This window comes from Silene latifolia, chromosome 5, assembly GCF_048544455.1.
Source record: "Silene latifolia isolate original U9 population chromosome 5, ASM4854445v1, whole genome shotgun sequence".
NCBI classification, from domain to species: Eukaryota; Viridiplantae; Streptophyta; class Magnoliopsida; order Caryophyllales; family Caryophyllaceae; genus Silene; species Silene latifolia.
In genome coordinates, this window is record NC_133530.1 from 70,237,951 (window position 1) to 70,244,861 (window position 6,911).

Below are 6,911 nucleotides of genomic sequence, written 5' to 3' on the forward strand. Positions count from 1 at the left end.
CCACGGGAAGGAGCCGTCGGGAAAGAGCTCTCGATTACTTCCCTGGTGGCTTCTTCGGCCTGGTCCCGTGTGGGCGCACATGTTAGGGATGACGACATTTTGGAGCGTCTCAATGTCCTCCTCCCTCTCGGGCGAGGATAGCCCTTGTGTTCTGTGTGCCTTCGATCGAGCCAAATACGAGAGACTTCCATTCTTCCCTCTTACCAACAAAGAAAGTCGTAGCGCGGAAAGCTTGTCCCGCTCCTCCCGCGGCTTAGTGGCGTCGGCCTCCCGTAGCCTCAACCTTGGCCCTCTCGGCTAGGACCGCCTTCTCGGATCCTCCCCGAGCTTTCGCTCGGCGAGGAAATCCTTTTCGGCGGCCTGGAAGTCCTTCTTCGCCTTCTCGGCCTCTTGCTTAGAAGCATCAAGCTCAAGCCTAAGCCGTTCAAGCACAGGGGCAGCTTCAGCCATGACCTTTTCTTGCTCCATAATATGAGCACCAGCCACGTCAGCCCACTTCGCCAGCATCTTCCTAATCTGGGCGGGGGAAGGCTTCGGGGAGGAGGAGACGACGACGGCATTTTTATCACCCGTCTGCACAGGCCGCTTCTCTAATCGCCATTCAGAGGGACCGGTAGACGGCGGCGGTTGATCTACAAAAAATTCGGACAAAGCATCCATGTCAACATTCATTGACATGCCAGAGAGCCTGTCATCAGGAACGCCTAATGAACCAGCTAAATCTGAGCCACAGGTTAGATCCGTACCAGGCTTGGCCTTCTTGGTTGGAGGACCCTTTTCTTTATCGGCCGCGGTAACAGCGGCAGCAGCAGACGCTGTCTCCTTTCTCTTATTTGAAGGAGGAGGGCCCTCAGCAACGGTGACCTCCTCATCAACATCGACCACCACCACCTGCTCCTTTTGGACAACGGGGATTGCAGATGGGGTTGGGGTTGATGTCATTGCCGTTGCCGAAGATGTTGTCTTTGGTTTCCGGCGCGGCACGTTACCGGCAATCCGCGCCTGGGCCGCCGTCGTATCCAATGCCTTCAACTTCTGATCCATAAGTTCGTTTGGGGCCGGTCTGCGATCACGTGCTGCGGCCTTAGGATGCAACTCAACAACTTTCCCGTCCTCGTCAAGTCCCAACCTCTTGAGGGTCTCCGCAGACAGATCCGGGCCAAATCGGTCTGCAAAAGGAACGAAGCAGGAGTTAGGTAAAAGAAATAAACCAAAATTCAAAAACAGAAAGATAAAAAGCAAAGATGGGCCTCACACCGACCTCACTTACCCTGTTCAAGGGCCGGTATGAGGCCGACGCCGCAGAGCAGCTCATCCTGAAGAATGATCTGCGTCGGGGGCATCAATCCCTTCGGCGTGCCATCCTTCTCAGCCTCAAACAGCTCCATTGCCCGCCTTTCATCCTCATTAAGATAGACCTTCGAGGCGTCTATCTTAAGCTTATTCCGGGAGACATACTTCTCACGCTCCCCCCGACTCTCACACCGCAAATTGACGCGGTGCTGAAAGGACCGAGGCAGTGGATAATCCTCCGGAACCTCGACGTATACCCACCGCGCCTTCCAGTCCTTGAAGGAAGTAAGCTTAGAGACGGTGACATAACCCGGCTCATTCTGTATGCTATACCACCCAGTGCCACCTAGGACATTCTGTCGAAGGTGGTGAAGCCGGCGAAATAGGTTCACCGTAGGGGCCTCCCCCTTAAATTGGCACAACCATACAAAACCAACAATCGTCCTGATGGCCAACGGATGCAGTTGGGCCACGGCGATGTTCATGGCTTTAATAATGGCAGCAACGTATACATTCAGAGGAAACCGGAGCCCATACTCCAGGTGTCTGATGTATACGCCGATACAGCCCGTGGGAGGGCAACAGACGGCCTGACCCTCCTTAGGGATAACAATTCTATACTCCCTGCCGAAGGAGTAATGGTTTTCAAAAAGTTCGGAACCAGAACAACTGGCGAACTTGTTCGTCCAAGCACGATCAGGACTGATCTTACAGGCGTCGCCGTGATCCAAGAGGTGCGGCCTCTCTCCGGCAGAAGGGATCGCCTCATCCTCATCACCATCATTATCAACATCATCATCATCATCCTCGAAATCCTCCAAATATTTTGGATCAATCTCAGGAGAAAGCGGCCTGGGACCCCCAACGGTTAACGGGGTGACAACCAGTGCCTCCTCTTCATCAGGGCGCGACGAGGAGCCCCCGGCGAAGTACTAGGTCCAAAGATCGTGAAAGACATGACAACAAATACTTAACAAATAAAAGTTGAAAAAATTTGTTTGTTTACCTTGGAAAAGTGTTACGCCGAGTAATGCTTTGAAGACTAGAGAGAAGTGTTCGTCGAAGAAAGCTAGAGAGAAGAAATTTTTTTTTGAGAAAGTGAATTTTTAGCGGCCAAAATCAGGGGCTAACTGCTCTATTTATAGAGCAAAGCCCATAAAACGGACCAATCAGGGCAAAGCCCATGAAGCGTCAACCAATCAACGCCGAGCCACGTGTCAAGCATGCAGCCATGAAATATCAATCGACAAACAGTTACAAATCTTCTTCAACACGCTCCTTGACAGAATGCCAATCGACGTATCTTCTTCAACACGCTCCTTGGTATCTACTTGCCAAACGGCCCGCTGTTCAACCAAGCTTGGCAGCACCGGCTGGGGGCAATCAAAAGCACACGGCACTCTCAACCTCGGTCTCAGCCAGCGCCATTTTCTTTTTCCACATTTGATGTCCATTACACATCCATGTGGAGGGGGGATATGATACGGCCTTAGCAGAACCAAGCCGAGGAAGAAGAAGCTGGGGAAGAAATTTCAACTTGCGCAGAATACGCTCAACACTCATCGAAGGTCCATACCACGGCATAGACTACGCTGGGGGCAAATTGATGGGGCATATTCTGCACCCGCTGACCGAGTCAACATATTGACCAAGGTCAAAGACATCCACAAAGAAGTCAACGTATTAGACGACCCTAACCGCACGCGACTGTCGGCTGTCACTGGGTCTCGGCTAGGCAACTAGCCAGCCGGGAGACATATCCGCGTACTCACATCCAAGACCCCTCGGCATGGAGTCAACTCGGCCAGCCGGCCTGCCATGGGTCCCCCGGCCGAGGGTAGAACGGTCTTTCCACCTACTCTGCTACTTGGCCACTTGGCCACTACGTGACAAAAGGTGAAAGTCTATAAATACTCCTCAACCCTCATTGAGGAAAGGATCCGAAAATAATCAATTAAAACACACTAATCTGGTATAAACTCCCTTATCTCTCTATAATATACCAAAGTCCTTCCCCCACTCGCGGGAGGACAGCGTCGCCGCGGCAACAACGAGGCCCGCCCCGAAGAAATGAAGAAAGAAGTCCGACTACCCAAAGTCAGACAACGAGAAGCCCTTCCCGCCACGGGGAGAGAAGCCGGACAAGGATTGCGAGGAGCCGATCGCCGCGTGTCATTCGACACATGGTCAGACAGCCCCTCAGTGCCTATGTCCTCGGAGTCTCCGTGCCGACCAAACTGAAGCTGCCGTCCCTATCATACAAAGGGGAAAGTGACCCAACCGACCACGCCGAAGCTTTCGAGTCTTACATGTCGGTATGGGAGCAGCCTGATGAGGTATGGTGCGGAGTCTTCCCAACAACCCTGCATGGGATGGCCCAGAGTTGGTACAAGGGGCGCCTAATGGTTCGGTATCTTTGCTACGCCGACCTAAGGGATAACTTCATAGCCCGATGACGCCCGCAACGAAGAAGGGCCGTGGAGACATCGGATCTCCTCACTATCCGACGGGGGAGGACGAGTCTCTACGAAGCTATGTGAAGAGGTTCGACGCAAAAGCTCGGCAGATCCGTGAGTGAACACCGAACCGCGGCCTTCGCACCGATGAAAGGCCTCCCGAAAGCGAGCTCAAAAATGAGCGATCAAGTGCGAGGTCCTCAACCCGGACTCCGCTTGAAAGATGGCGGACCAAGCCATAAAGGTGGAGGATTACCACAAGACCTAGGTAGGCCACGTGAAGTCGGGCACCAAGAAAGGAGGAGCCGCCGGGAGAATATCGATGAAGGTCGCCGTGACATGAATAGGTCACGGCTGAAAGATCTAACAGAAACGAGCTCGGCGGGCGCCGGGGAGTTCAGACCATACACCCGAAGCGGTATCACGGTCTCACCCCCCGGTCAAATCACCGGCCGAGGTCTATGCCCGAGCAAGAATGAAGGGCGAAGTGGGCAAGATCCCCCAAGACGAGGGCGGAGGGCGACGCAAACCAATTTTGCGATTACCACGGCCAGCCCGGCCATAAGACCGACGATCGTCGGCATCGAAGAACGCCATCGAGGAGCGATCCGAAAGGGGGCCCTCGGCAAGTACGTAGGCGGGGCCCCGGAAACGAGCTCCGACGGGCGAACAGAAATCGTATTCCGGAAGATGGGAGTGATCCAGGTGGTTATCGGAGGAAACGAGAACGGAGGATCGGCTAATGGGCACAAACGGCACCTAAATGAGCTTTACCAAGCCATCAACTTTGTGCCCACCACAGCGATCCCCGCTTCCACCGTCCCCGATATAACCATCGGAAAGAAAGACTACGAAGGAGTCGTAGCCCCGCACAGCGACCCGCTGGTAGTCCACCTGGACATATCCAACCACTTGGTTAAGAGGTGCCTAATTGATACAGCGCCTACACAAACATCATGTTCGGGGAATGCTTCCTCAACCTCGGTCGAAGATTGAGGACCTAAGTCCCCGCACCAACCCACCGTCATGCCTTCTCGGGGCCGGCTGGTACCCACAGGGTCAATCAGGTTGCCGGTGATGTTCGGCCAGGCGGATGCGGCCAAGAATGTTTTATCTGAGTTCGTGGTCATTGATGGTTCGTCCGCCTACAATGTTCTGATAGGCCGGGTTACTTTGAGCGAGGCCGATGCTGTAATGTCCATCCGGGCCCTGACATTGATGTATGTCTCGGACCGGGGGGAGGCACAAAAGCTCGTCTCAAAGGACGAGAGAGACGAAATTATCAATGTCCAAATATCTGCCAGAGGGTGTAACATGCAATCCCTCAAAGTGGCGAAGAAATCAGAGAAGGGGAAGAACCCATCCTTACGACAGGAGGGTGATCCGATGAGCACCAACAACGTCAGCATGGTCGAGGGAGCCGAGACCGAGCAAGTGGAGATTGACCCAGGACGCACCGTAACTGTCGGTGTCGGCCTGGAGCCAAAGTTCAGAGCCGACCTCCTGACCTGGAGAAAGAACAAAGACGTCTTCGCGTACTCAGCCGCCGAGATGCCAGGCGTGAGCCGAGAGGTGATCGTTCACAAGCTGAACGTACTCTCCAACGCTCGCCCTGTCAAGCAGAAGATGAGGAACTCCTCGGCCGAAAAGGATGACGCCATCAAGGCCGAGGTAGATAAACTATTAGAGGCGGGCTTTATCATGCCTTGTACTTACCCTGAGTGGCTAGCAAATGTTGTAATGGTGAAAAAGTCATCAGGGGGGTGGAGGATGTGTGTGGATTTTACAAATCTTAATAAAGCATGCCCTAAAGATTGCTATCCCTTGCGTCGAATAGATAGCTTAATTGACGCAACGGCAGGCTACACTATGCTGAGCCTGCTAGACGCCTTCTCAGGATACCATCAGGTATTCATGGCCGTTCGGTTTGAAAAACGCAGGCGTAACTTACACTAGGCTGGTGGACAAAGTGTTTCAAGATCAAAAAGGGCGAAACATCGAGGCCTACGTCGACGATGCTATTGTAAAAAGCAAGTCTGACAGCGAGCACTTGGCCGACTTGAGCGAAACATTTTGTTCACTTAGAAAATACAAGATGAAACTTAACCCAATGAAATGCAACTTCGGTGTCCGGGCAGGTAAGTTCCTCGGCGTGCTTGTCGGCGCCGGGGAATTGATGCCAATCCGAGAAAAGTCCGGCACATCTGGACCTACCGGAGCCGAGGAATCGAAAAGAGGTTATGATGTTGACCGGGAGGATGGCGGCTCTCGCCCGTTTCATTTCCCGGTCAGCCGACAAGAGCACCCCATTCTTCAAAGTGTTGAAGGGGAATAAAGACTTCAGGGGGGAGGAACGAGCACGGCTTTCGAGTAAATCGAAAGCTCATCTTCAAACTCTCCCAACCCCGTCCGGCCGATCTTTGGGGAGACGCTATATCTATACATAGCGATTACCTCGGCCACGGTCGATCTTCGTAATCATCAGAGAAGAAGACAAGCAGCAACACCCAATCTACTTTGTCAGCCATACAATGTTGCCCGCCGAAAGAAATTACCCACTGATTGAAAAAGCAGCCTTTGCTGTCGTCGTTGCCGCAAGGAAACTGAAACCTTACTTCGACGCGCATCCCGTGACGGTCTTAACCGACCAACCATTGGAGAAAACATTGGAAAAATTTGAACAATCCGGCTGGCTCATCAAATGGGCAGTAGAGCTATCCGGCTTCGGCATTCAATACAAGCCGAGGCCCTCGATAAAGGGGCAGGCACTTGCAGACTTCCTGGCCGAGTGCACATACCAAGAAGAATCCCAGCCCGGCGTATGGGAAGTATATACCGACGGGTCCTCTACGGCAAACAGCTCAGGAGCCGGCATCCTTATCATCAGCCCAAACGGGGACGAGTTTGAGTATGCCTTGAAATTTACCTTCTCGGCCTCAAACAACGAATCCGAATACGAGGCGGTGATAACTGGAGTCGAGCTAGCTAGAGATGCCGGGGCGGAACACATTGTGTTGAAGACAGACTCACTATTGGTGACTAACCAAATCAGAGGAGAGTATGAGGCTCGAGACGATGGGATGGTAAGATACCTGGAAAGAGTAAAAGCTGACACTGCAAAATTAAAATCTTTCCAAATCCAATGCATCCCTAGGTCTGAGA